General features: G+C 52.3%; 1 long non-coding RNA gene across 1 annotated transcript; it reads right to left on the bottom strand.

Moving 5' to 3' along the window:
* Positions 1-2,948: 2,948 nt before the first annotated feature.
* On the bottom strand, positions 2,949-13,379 carry LOC309612050. Its single transcript, XR_014234908.1, has 2 exons — positions 12,425-13,379; positions 2,949-4,502 (listed from the first exon to the last, which is right to left on the bottom strand). It is a non-coding gene; the product is annotated as an uncharacterized lncRNA (long non-coding RNA).
* Between the last annotated feature and the right edge of the window lie 231 nt (positions 13,380-13,610).

The following is a 13,610-nucleotide window of genomic DNA, read 5'->3' as shown; positions in this document are numbered from 1 at the left end:
TGGAACCTGATAGGATTCATGTAACACCTATAACTTAGATCAAAGACGGAGCTGAGATGTGTGGGCTCGGGGGTCCTGGTCCATCGCGAGGCTGAATGCAGAGGGCGGAGTTGACCACAGACCACGGGAGCAAAGGCTGATGTCCTTTGATGCCCTGGTGTCCGACACGACACTGTCGCAAAGTTGGGCGGCGTCCTGGTCGGAGCCTGTCCTCTGTCCCGAGAGCTCTGGGAAGTGTCTGGTCCCCCGGCTCCTGGTCCGACGGGCTCCTCACACACCAAGTCACCCTTTCTGGATTGAACATTCACTTGCTTGCTGCAGACCTTTGACTATTTTCCAGAGTTCCAACAAGGTTGATCCTGAGTTTTTGCTCATTTTTTTCCATGTTGCTGGAGGGATGGTGTGAGCCCGCATCCCTCCCCGGCCAGCCCACAGTGCTGTGTCACGGCAGCCCCAAGTGTCGGGGACCGGCTGGACGTGAGCGAGCTGGTAAAGGTCACACTGGTGGTCCTTGACCTGGAAAGGGGAGGCCTGGTGGGGATGTGGTGGCTGTCTAAAAAGCGTGGTGGTCTGACACCGAGTGGCTCCAAAGAGAAGCACAAGGAACCGCTGGGAAGTGGCAGAGACCCGGGACCTTGTGCAGAAGGGAAGGGTCTACTCGCCCTCTGGGGAGGTGTCTGAGCAGCTGCCTGACGTCTGTCGGAAAGGTTGCCCAGGGCTCCTGCACGCAGAGCAAAGGTGAGGCAGCCAAGGGTCCCCATCCTGAGACGCCATCATTCTCGTCCTCCAGTCTAGGCTTCTGTCATCACTGCCTCGGATCCTTCTTTATAAAGGCCCCTCCTCTGCACCCAGCGTGGAGGCGGCTGAGTCGCTAAAACTAAATCTGATCACGTCTCTTTCCTGCTGAAAAAATGCACTTGGTTCCTCCTGCCCACAGATCCATCCCAGCTCCTCAGGGAGGAGGCCCGGGTCTGCGTGTCCTACCCCTGTCCCCCTCCGCACCACCCGTGATGCCATGGTGGGAGCCTGGGCTGGGGGCTGTGGCCAGGACCCCAAGATGCACAAGGAGGTGACTTTGGGGCTGAGCCTTAAAGGAAGGAGGGTCAGCAGGTGACAAGGGGAGCCCGGTTCTTCCGTCTGGAACCCAGTGTCGACCTCAGGACCTTGGCCACATCTGGGGACGCTGGGTCATTCTAACTGGGAGTGGGTGACGCTGGCACCTGGCAGGTGGGGGCAGAAGTGCGCAGGAGGGGCCCCCGGGTCACCTGCAGAGACAGGTGCACTCGTGGAGCACAGAAGCACCACGAGGGCAGGTTGCTCCCCTCTGTGGTCACTGTTGTGTCTCCAGAGCCCAGAACAGGATTCCATACAAGAGGCGCCCCGTGAATGTTGAATGAGCAGAGTCTTGTACATACTCAGCACTTGGTAAATATTTGGTATTATTATTTTTTAAAGTTAATTAATTAATTTATTTATTTTTGGCTGTGTTGGGTCTTCGTTTCTGTGCGAGGGCTTCCTCTAGTTGCGGCAAGCGGGGGCCACTCTTCATCGCGGTGCGCGGGCCTCTCACCATCACGGCCTCTCCTGTCGCGGAGCACAGGCTCCAGACGCGCAGGCTCAGTAGTTGTGGCTCACGGGCCCAGTTGCTCCGCGGCATGTGGGATCTTCCCAGACCAGGGCTCGAACCCGTGTCCCCTGCATTGGCAGGCAGATTCTCAACCACTGCGTCACCCGGGAAGCCCTATATTTGGTATTATTATTCTTTCTGACAGATTTGTGTAGTTTCTGAGCCTAAGGCTTTCCGAATGACCGCTGCCCGTCTCCTGGGCAGTGCGGCCAAGTGGGCAGGTGGTGGACCTGGAGCCCAGGAGCCCATCTGGGCCCAGCTCAGCCATAGGAGCTGTGTGTCTCTGGGCAAGTCCCTTCACCTCTCTGGGATTTCATTTCCTCGTCCACTGGGTGGAATAAAATTTGTTTTTCTTTTTATCTGTCATACTGATGGAATGAGCAGGTACGATCATGTGTCAAAGTGCTTTCAGCATCGAATACCTTTAAATTATTGCCTTTACATGGTGCCTTCTGCAAAATAGAAAAGCTTGCTGATGTTACCACGGCCGACACTGCCCAGTGGTGGGGGCCCCTTACTGCAACTCAGAGGGTTTCCTTTCTGCCCACAAGCCACCCCACAGCCCCCCACACACAGGTGCTTGAGAGGTGGAGCTGGCGGCCCTTAAGACACATCATACAGTTCACGTATCTCACTCATCAGCTTTTGCGTTTAAATGTCAGGCAATACACTCAAGATAGTACTAATAAATTTTCTGTCTTGAGTGATTTTTCTCAGACAGACACCAAGGGAAAACAATCAAAGAAAAACCCAATAAAACAGATTATAAAAATACAGGATGGGGATTGTGAGTCCAGGACCTGGACCTCCAGCTGTTCTTAAGGCTGCCTGGAGCGGAGGACCCTGGGCATTTGATTTGGACGTGCGTCTTTTGGAGAGATCGCATTTCTTCTGAACGAAACATCAAAGGACGCGGCTGAGGTGCCAGCACACAATGATCTGCCAACGCGTGCCCAGGAGAGTGGCTCCCCCCTCGCCATGCTCGTGACAGCGGCCCGGGGGCTGTGATGGGACCTGCAACATCAAAGCGAGGGCAACATGCTTGTGCCAGAGCCGGGGTCACAGCCTCACCCTCTGCTCAGTGGGGATTAAACCTGAAAGAACCTTGGAAACTTGGTGAATGTAAATAGTATCCACCTGGCAACACTGTTCACACCTTTACTTCAGCTTCTGGGGGTGCTGTTCTTTCCTTGAGTCATCGTTTCATTCATTCATCCAACAATTATTTACTAGATCCTTACAGCTGCCGGGCACTGTTCTAAGTCCCCAGAATCTTGTGGAAAACCAGACAAGGGACTGATAAACGAGTGAGTAAACAGTGTAACTTCAGAATGTCATAGTGTTAATATTGTTAAATGTCCCTACTGCCTAAAGCAGTCTACAGATTCAATGCAATCCCTACCAAAATTCCAATGGCGTATTTCACAGAAATAGAACAAGCAACCCTAAAATTTGTATGGAACCACAAAAGACCCCACATAGCCAAAGCAATCTTGAGAAAGAAAAACAAATCTGGAGGCATCACACGCCATGATTTCAAACTGTACTACAAAGTTATTGTAATCAAAAGAGTATGGTATTGCAATAAAAACAGACACATAGATTAATGGAACAGAATAGAGAGCCTGGAAATAAACCCATACACATATGGTCATGTAATCTATGACAAAGGAGGCAAGAATATACAATGGGGAAAGGACAGCCTCATCAATAAATGGTGTTGGAAAACTAGATAGCTACATGCAAAGGAATGAAACTGGACCACTATCATACACCATACACAAAATTAACTCAAAACTGATTGAAGATTTGAACATAAGACATGAAACCATAAGACACCTAGAAGAAAACACAGGCAGTAAGCTCCTTGACATCAGTCTCGGTGATGATTTTTTGGATTTGACATCAAACGACCAGGTAACAAAAATAAAAATACACATCCACCTAAAAAGCTTCTGCACAGCAAAGGAAACTACCAACAGAATGAAAAGGCAACCTACCTAATTGGAGAAAAAATATATATAAATGGGCAGAGGATCTGGACAGGCATTTTTCCAAAGAAGACAGGCAGCCAACAGGCACTTGAAACGATGTTCAACATCACAGGGCCTAATCATCAGGGAAGTGCGAATCCAAACCACAATGACGTATCACCTCACACCTGTCAGGATAGCTGTCATCAAAAAGACAAGAAATAACAAGTGTTGGTGAGGATGTGGAGAAAAGGGAATCCTCATGCACTGTTTGTGGGAATGTAAATTAGTTCAGCCGTGAAGGAAAGCAGTATGCAAGCTCCTCAAAAAATTAAAAATAGAACTACTGTATGATCCAGCATTTCCACTTCTGGGTATTTATCTGAAGAAAACAAAAAAATACTAACTCAAAAAGATATTTGTACCCCCATATTCATTGCAGCACTATTTACAATAGCCAAGATGTGGAAGCAACCTAAGTGTCCATCAAGGGATGAATGGATAAAGAAACTGTGGTAGATATACATAAAATGGATTGTTATTCAGCCATGAAAAGAAGGAAGTCTTGCCATTTGTGACAACTTGGATGGCCCTAGAGGATGTTATGCTAAGAGAAATAAGTCAGGGCCCTGGTGCAGTAGATAGTTCAGCCTCACAATGAAAGCACTGGCACACTCATGATTTTGAGCGATGTTGAGGTTTACCTTTTTTGTGCTGATCTTATGCTCTGGGCTGTCTTAGAACCAGCGCAAACTGATTGCAAAGCAGACCTCTGTGGACCTTCTGGGGGCAGGTTCCTGGTACAGCTCCCGGGAAGGCACTTTGCTCCCCAGGTAAGCTCCAACGGTAGCTTCTTCTGTTGCCTCTCAAAGATCCTCCTTCTCTCCCTTCTGAGGAAAAACCTACAGCAAAAGGATCACAAAGAGAAAATGAACCAGCCAGGTGCCAGCATGTCTTTATTTCTTGGGAGTTCTACCTTTAGGTTGATGTCAACCAAACTCATACATTAAAAACATCCAGCAAGTCTCTACTTTGGTGAGAAGGGGAAATTTGGAGACTGAAGAACTAAAAGATTTTCAAATGAGAAGGGCACCTGCAAGGACAAGGGCTGCTCATTGCGTTTGCTGAAAGCTGTGTGAATCTTTCAGGAAAATAAGAAGCGTGTGTTCCCGCTGTGGGCAAGGATGCCGTCAGTCCGAAAAGCCAGATGGAGCAGATTTCCGCGTCCCTCAAATTCCTGACGTTTCTACAAGTTGGCCAGAGACCAAGCTGAGGCTGGCCATGACACTGCCGTCCCTGGAGGATCCTAAAAGGCATGTGGCCTCTCATCTCTGCCTCCTGCACAAGGGGGAGATGCAGTGGGGTGACCCAGATTTTGTCAGAATCTTGCCAGGGAAGCTTAAGATTAGAATGAGCTGCAGGCTGTAGAACTGTGAAACAAACCCAAGAGGGCTTTCCTAAGACCCGAGGACAGCAGAAGGGCCCATGGCTTGTCCTCAGAAGAAGGGCTCTGCTCTTATTTTGCTTGGTTTCTCCATCCAGGAGCGAGGTCTCCAAATGACGAAGGAGGAAGGGACCCGGATAAGAGGGAATTGGGGCCCAGGGCAGCAGAGATGGTGGCTGAGGGCCGGGTACCCCTCCGGGCCATGGCAATCCCCACCTAGCATCGTGAGGGAGCTCGTGGTGGTGACGCCTGGACCAGAGCTGGACGTCCCTGTGCTCACCTGGGGGCATAAACAATCACCTGAGTTCTCGTTAAATGGCCAGTCAGGTAAAGACATAGAAAGAATAAGAGAATCTGCAAAGCTGAGGCAAGAAAATGTCCCAAATATTAACAAGGGGAAACGGTAGGCTCAGGGAATCTCCCCATGTTTCCCACCAGACGGAAGCTCTGTCTCTTCCTCAAAACCGTGGTAGCATCTTCCTTGCTGAGATGGTCCCGCGGGAGCACCTGAGCCTCAGGGAACTGGGCAGAGTGTGTGTTGGGGAGACGGGGCACCTGCAGCCAGGAGAACCTTGCTGGCTCAGGTGGTCCCGGTCCAGCCGACAGGAGCTGAGCCACTGTCCGGGTCCAGGGCTGAGCTGCTGTGCTTCAGGCTTCACGCCCCCCGGGGGTGGGGGCACGTCAGCCGTCAGATTGATTTTATTTTTATTGCGGTAAAACACGCATAACATAAAATTTATTAAAAACCGTCCTTCAGTGTACAGTCCAGGGGCAGTAAGTACATCCCCAGAACTTGGTCGTTATCCCAGCTGAAACTCTGTCCCCATCAGACACTAACTCCCCTCCCCCCGCAGCCAGCGTCCTACCTCTGCTTCCCTCTCTCCTCACTCGACCGTTCTGCGGCCCTGTGGTCACTCCTGCCCGCTGGCCTCGCAGCAGCTCTGCAGTCCTGATTAGGACTCAGCTGTGGGCATGCACTCCATCGCTGGGGCAGTGGCGTGGTCTTCTCCATGGTCTGTCTCGGCTATAGATCTGGGCCCAGCACATACTCCTGCCCTCCGCTAGGAGAGGGGGCTTTTTTCTGCGCCCTTGTCGCAGATGCTTTGGGGTTCCCAGCACTGATCCCCTCCACGTCCAAGCTTTGTTGGGCAGGGGCTGGGGCGTGGGGAGGGGGAGGGGGCTGGGTGGGGTATTTCTGTGGGCACCGCCACCGGTATCACAGGGGTCCCCCGAGGCCTCCTGCAGCCCTGTGACTTCCCCGCCATGCGGGTGGAGAAGAGCCCGCAGGCGGGTCTGAATCCTCCACGTCCCAGGCCCGGGCAGCCCCCCCAGCGTTCAGAGGTGCAGTGAGAGTGTAGCCGAGTGTCCTCACCAGAGTCGGGGCGCCTACCCACCTAAGCAAGCCCTAAGTCTGCGTCTCCTGAGACCCTGGGGAGCCGGCCGCCTTCATCCGCAGATCCCTGGCGGGCTCGGGAAACGGGTGAAGCTGTCGGGTGCCGGGTGATTTCTGTTGCTGCTGCTGTAGAAGCGGGAGCTCCGCTGGTCCCGGCTCCCAAATCCACTGGGAGCAGGAGTCTGTCCTTCTCACACCGACTTTTCCCCCTCTTTGGGTTTGAATTCCCGCGTTTCTGTCCTTAGTCTCACTTACGTCGTGTCTCTTTCGGTTTGTCATTCTAGTATCTAGAGCGTCCCGGGCTATAACCTACTGTCTTCCTGGGATCACACAGGGTTTCCGAGATACCAGGTCCTCCCCTGCAGTAGCTATCAGGCAGGGCAGGTACTAACCACTTCGGTTTTCAGTTTTATTTCTTGAATCTGAGCGTGTTTATTATATTGTATGCAGATTTTCCAGGAATTTATAGGAGGAAAATTTTAAGAAAAATTGATGATTGTACTGCAGAGCCTGGAAATCCCAGAAAATGGTGTTCAGTCTATCAAGTCTGTCCTGTGCATTCTTTCTCAGGAATTCTTGAGGATGGGTTCTCACCAAATGAGGGAATAGACCAAGGATGACGAAGCAAAGCGGGGCTCTACCCCAGGAGGCGTGAAGAAGCCAAGCCAGGAAGATGGCAGTGGGCCCAGCGTAAGATGGGGAGGCCTCCAGGGAAAAGCACAGACTCAAAAGAGTGAGTATTATGATGCAGTGTTTGAAAAAGGATTGAAGATATAATAAAGGCAAATAATGCAAGGAAAAGGGAGACAATAAGGAATTTCAGGGGGAAAAAAGAAACACAAAAAGAGCTGAAACAGAAACTTACAGTTCAAAGAAAACGCAAGAAAAGGCAAGGCTGTGGCTTCGGCTTACAAGCCCCGGGGCTGGGGGCCCAGGGAGCAGGGCTGGAGTCAATCAGTGAGGTTTTCCAGCTGAGACGCATGAGGACTAAACCCTCGCTGTCATTTGGGATGACCGCCCAGGGTTTGCAGCTGAGAAGTAGGGGTGGAGTGTGAGTGGACTCTGGGAGGGGGGAGACGGGCAGAGGCATGAAGGGGGGCGGTGGGGAGGCGGCTGCGCCCCAACCCGAGCTCGGCCGATTACCTGGACGATATCACTGATTAAAAGGTAAAAGAACCAACCCCCCGCTGGGTGATTCATCCATAGTGTTTATGTAGTTACTATGCGTAAGGCAATGTTAAAAGGATAAGAATGAAGACATAGAAGCAGAAATGGTGAGCGAAGGAGGAGGGAGGAGAGATTTGTTGCTAAAACAGGGCCCCGATGACAGGAGAAAGGACGGCTCCGCGGGGGTAGAGGCTGGTCCTGAAGACTCGGGGAGCGGGGAGGGGCGGGGCCTGGTGACGAGGCGGCGGCAGATGCAGGGTTCTGTACCCAAAAGGTGACTGACGGGGTGGCTTCAGAGACGGGGTGCCTGAGCCGCCCACCTAGGGGCCCTGCAGCCTCCACCTGGACCCTCAGGCTGACCAGGGAGAAGCCTGCTCAGCTTCTAAGGATTGCAAAGTCTACGGTGTGTGTAGAGCAGCAAAAAATGTACTTGTACACAACGTACAAGTGTGTATATTTCTAAAAGAATCCCCCTTAAAAAAAAAAAACAAGAAAAACATCATACTAATATAATACAAAGGCATCTCAGAATGTGTCTTAAAAAGCTAAACCCTATCAAGTTCCCCTAAATTTGTAATCCCAAAATACTCTGATAATTTAATGAGAGAACAGCTCTTGAAAACTGTTCTCCCTTGACAATTCTTGGGTCGTTAGGAATAATAATCTTTAAGATCTGGAGCTGTTATCTTAAAAGCCCCTCACCTGTCAGAATGTACCCAGTGGAGGCCGGTGGGAGGGCCAGCAGGACCAAGGGCCCCCGAGCTGCGTAGGAGCCTTAGTTTCCGGAGGCCTGGTAAGTAAGTGATGCAGGCTGCTAAGCTCTGCGAGAGATCACGTGTCCCAGCAAGGTACTTGGTGAACTGCTGTGTCTGAGAAAAGGAGCCCGGGAGGGAGGCTGACGGGCCAGGGGGCCGACCGCAAAGCAATGAAGGTCCCGTAAGATCCACAGAAGGAGCAGTCGTGGTGCAGGAAACGGTCCTGGAAAGAGCCCTGCAGGGCGTTGCCCGGCTAAAGAGAGAAGGAGGCTGACCTTTACCGAGCACCCTGCCCGTTCCCGCTGGAGGGCTGAATGGCTCGGTGCCGCCCCAAAGTGACAACCTCCATGATGGGCACTGCAGGCATACCATCTGCCACGTCCCGCTCAGAGGTGAGCGGGCACACTCGTTACCCCGGTTCACCTGTGAGGGACCAGCGCCGCGTGTCAGGGGGCCACTGATCATGGGTCCAGACACGCACCTGCCTTTGCCTCTGGTCTCCTCTCGTGCACCGTTACCATGAAAGGAACTCCCACAGCGGCCCTGGGAATTCACAGCCACCTCCTTGGGGAGCAGCTCCCTGATGTGTCAGCTCAACCTCCACAATTACCCGCTTTTTCAGGAGAAGTCATCCCAACCTCTTGTTTTCTCTCTGCACGACTTCTGTTCACAGTCATGTTTTCTGGGGCTGCAGAGGCTCATAGAGGCAGAAGGACACAGTGACCCCTCAGGGAAGAGGGCGAAGGAAGGACGGCTGGCAGACCCATATCCCCAGGGGTCAAACCAGACCCAGCCACTGTGCCTGATGCAGGCGGGCGCAGCGGAGCCCCGGCCTTCCCGCCGGGCGCTGCGGGCGTCTCATGGGGCATCTCCAGCTGTGACGTCCGCGGTCCCTGGATGCATCACGTCTCTGCCACGAGGTCATGTTCTGCTGGAGCGGTCGATGTTACCTCTGTCCTCACCTCTGCTCACAGACCACCTATAAGGCTCTGACCTCTGCATGCATTAGGCTTATAAAGCTGTGACCCAGGGGCCTATCTCAGGAAGACGATGGAAGAAACAGCCCAGCAGCAAAAAGAAATTTCACTGTGAGTCTGTTTACAGACAGAAATAGACCCACAAAAAAGAAAAAAGAAAGAAATAGACCCACAGACATAGGAAACAAACTTATGGTTACCAAAGGGGAAGTGGGGGGAGAAATTAGGAGTTTGGGATTAACGTATACACACTACTATATATAAAACAGATAAACAACAAGAACCTACTGCATAGCACAGGGAACTCTACTCAATAGTTTGTAATAACCTATATGGGAGAAGAATCTGAAAAGGAATAAATATATATATACGTATAACTGAATCACTTTGCTGTACACCTGAAACTAACACAACATTGTGAATCAACTATACTTCAATTTAAAAAATGAATTAACTAAAATAAAAGAATTACAACCAGAAAAAAGAAATGTCACGGTGCCTTTAGTTCTGTCAGCAGGGTATTTAATCCGCAGCAAACACAGTGGTTCTTTAACAATCCCCTCCCCTCCCATCAGTTTATACTTAGCTGAACACATGGTTTCTCACTTAAGCCAGGAGGGAGCACAGGTCACAACCCTCGTGTTGGTTGGGGCTCCGCTGGGGATGCAGAGCCACCGGGAGTGACACAGAGGGAACCAGGCACCCGTAACTGTAGGGCAAGGCTGTGGCCTGAGGTCGGTGGGGCCGACCATCAGGAGGAAGGTTGAAGGTCACGTGAGTGAGAGCAAGGACTGTGGGGCACCTGTCTTCACCTGCAGCCTCAGCTCAGGGCCGCCCGCAGGGGAAGCCGTGCCCTCCGCTGAGCCCTGTCTGCCCCGGCCGGGACCCGGTGCCAGGCTGCTGTCCCACGATCGCGGCTGTGCCGTGGTTCCTCTCTCGCCGGCTTCACAGCATCGGAGAGAAAGCCTCTGCCCCAAACCTTGCACATGTTCGTCTTGTGCCCACCTTCCGCTGGACACATGTTGGAAAAGGGACTCTGGAAGCGGAGGCCCCGTTGGCCAAGCCAACACCCAAGTCCAGAGTCTGGCAAACCCGAGGTGTGGGGGCCCGATGGGCCCATCACAGCTCCCGGCCCTTGTCTGAGCCTGTGCCCACCTGCCTCTGGTCCTTCCCCCCTCCTTCCTCTCTCCTCTGCATCACAGAGCCCAAAGAACTGGCCCCAAAAATCTTGTCTGCGAGGGTACAGAAGGCAGAGCCAGGCTTCTCTGCGGAGGAAGAGGGCCAGGCTGGGGAAGGGCAGGGGCAGGTCCCGGCCCTCATACTGGGGCCCTTGCCGACCTGTTCTCACCACACGCTGTCACGCACGTGCAATATATGTTTATCCAGCGCCTACTCTGTGCCAGAGGGGAGGGTCCTGTCTCATTGGCAGTGAGTCCTTAGCAAGTGCCCAGCGGGCAGTGTATCTGCTGGACGGATGGACAGCGGATGAATGAACGGACACAGTGGGAAGCAGGGCGCTTTCTGGGGAACACGGCTGTGGGACATTCCCTGCAGGGCATGTGCCTCACGATCCCTCACACGAAACTCAGACGCAGAGAGGTCTGAGGAGGGGCCACCATGTGGGGCTCCAACTCTGAGGATCTGATTTAATTCAGCACCTTGTGGCTTCTTAAAACGGCTTTTGGGTTTAACTCCAGGTGACCCAAGTAAGTACAGGTGAGCGATCGCTACACAGAGGCAGACAGGAAACCCAGGAGCGCTGATGGGCTTCCCATGACCTGTTATGGATTGCTTTGCAAGTTTAATTACATTGGTTCCTTCAAACACAGCTCACGGCTGATTAATAAAAATATGTTTTCTATTTACGAGATGTGGATACTTACCATCCCGTTATACTTCACAGGCAAAATAAGACTTCATAAATGTGGGTGCAAATTACGTTTAACTTGTATCAATAGATTAGAGATTCAGCTTGGCTAATCCTGATGCAATTAGGTGAATTTAAAAGGATGTTGAGAAAAACGTAGGGCCAGGACAGGAATAAAGATGCAGACGTAGAGAATGGACTTGAGGACACAGGGAGGGGGAAGGGTAAGCTGGGATGAAGTGAGAGAGAGGCATGGACTTATATACACTTCCAAATGTAAAACAGATAGCTAGTGGGAAGCAGCCACATAGCACAGGGAGATCAGGTCGCTGCTTTGTGACCACCTAGAGGGGTGGGATAGGAAGGGTGGGAGGGAGACGCAAGAGGGAGGGGATATGGGGATATATGTATATGTATAGCTGATTCGCTTTGTTATAAAGCAGAAACTAACACACCATTGTAAAGCAATTATACCCCAATAAAGATGTTAAAAAAAAAAAAAAAAAGGATGTCGCATCCATTTTCTTTTCCTGAAGACAGTAGTCTTGGAATGACTCTTAGATTTTTTCAGTGGTCTTTCTGTTCTCATCATTATAAAAAGAACTTCTGATCTTAAATTCTGCCACCCCATATATGGGGAATTGAGTACAGGAGTCCCACAGCCCTCCTTTCCCGGCACTGTGACAAATATTCCTTAGAAAAGAGAATCTCTCTTCTCAGTGACCGAGGGTCCCAGGAGGGTCCTTTCACTAGCTCCCTCTTCTATGTCTCAGTCTCGCGTGTGACTACGGGTGGGAGGGTGGAGAGGGATGCAGGAATCTGGTACACACGGGCACTTCTGCACAACAGGCATAAGGTGGGTTATAAGTGTCTGTCCTCCTGGGGTGCCTGGAAGCAGGACCCACTGCTTCCTCCTGGAAGTAGCACCGGCTCCGAGTGGGTGACTCCCGGGGCAGTGGACCCAGGACGCTGGAAATTACAACAAGCCTGACTGACCCTGAACCAGTGCCATGGGCAGGTGGCATCTGCCGTGGCTGGAACGTGGTAGAGTCCCTGGGTGTCCACATCCTAGCCCTGCAGCCACTCACCCGTGGCACCTAGAGATGCTTGGGTACTCGAGGGCCCCCTCCCAAGCTGTGCTCGGAGCCACGACCCACAAAATCACTCTCGGGACTGAGAGATACCCTTCCCACCCCTGCGTTGGCAACGCTTAAAGCTTACATTTTGAGAATCATGGACTCAGAGCCATGGGCACCTTCAAGATAACTGGCTCGCAGCGGCCAGTGCAGAGTTCCCTCCACCTGTGACCTGACGGTCAGCGCCAGATGGCTGGTCACTGGAAGGTCAGGCCTGGCACAGTCCTGGGAGGCAGCTGTCCATGCCTTCTGGCATCAGGTGAGATCAGGTACAGTTCACACGGGAGGATGGGGGCAGAGGTGACCTGTGTCACTCAGGCACCGTCCTCTGGCTGGAAGGGGCTCCCCGACCCTGAGCAGGCCCGGCATCACCACGGAGGGTGTGGTCCCACATCATGACCCCCACCACCTGGGATGCCACACTGGACACGAGTCAGAAGTGGACCTTCACTGTGTCCACGCACAGACTGTGGCGTTTGTTTATTACGGAGCCACGGTTACCCTAACAAACGCACAGGCAGTGACTCCGTTGCTGCTTGAATATTTTCATGCTGAGGAACTTCCTGCTTTGCGGGCGGTCCACTCTGTTTGTGAGTTAATAGACCACCGTTGCTCATTGTGACCGAAATCTCCCCTCCCTCTACCTGCCACGTGGTGACCCAGCTCTGCTGCATACACGGATCCAAGTCCCATTTTCTACACGCTGATCTGTACTTTCAAAGGTTTATGTTTACTGATAGCTGAAATGCAGCTTTGTTGTGGGAGTTTAACAGCTGGGAATGATATGACATACCCATTACACCGCTGAATATTTGAATATGAGGATGTGACTAGAGCAGGCTCTGACTGACCCAAAGGGAAAGCTCACCGTCAGGACAGGAAATGCAGGGCTCAGGGCTGGCTCTGACCCCGCCACGTTCACCCTGGGCCCTTCACCTTCTCCAGCAGCTCAGAGCCCGTCTCTAGAAGGAGGCTGTAAACCCACTGTATTGGGAGATAGTGTTCTCCCAGGAAAATGGATACTTTCAATCACAAGTTCTGAAACTTCTCCCCCTCATCAAGAGGGGGCCTGCATTTCCGCAGCTCTTCGCCCCGACAAGCTGCTGTGCCCACTGCTGGGTGAGCGGGAGCAGAGGGTGCCTGCGTGACTTCTGAGGGGCGACACCTCCCACCACTCGCTCCCGGGGACCCGGCCACAGGGAGAGGCCATCAGCTCCGGCCACCATGGGCCTCACTGCAGGCCAGGCACATGGGCTTCGCGGCCGAGCGGG

The sequence above is a fragment of the Balaenoptera borealis genome (genome assembly GCF_965194805.1).
Source record: "Balaenoptera borealis genome assembly, chromosome: 15".
Classification (NCBI taxonomy): domain Eukaryota; kingdom Metazoa; phylum Chordata; class Mammalia; order Artiodactyla; family Balaenopteridae; genus Balaenoptera; species Balaenoptera borealis.
The sequence above is the reverse complement of the archived record's forward strand: the minus strand, read 5'-3'. Positions and strand labels throughout refer to the sequence as shown.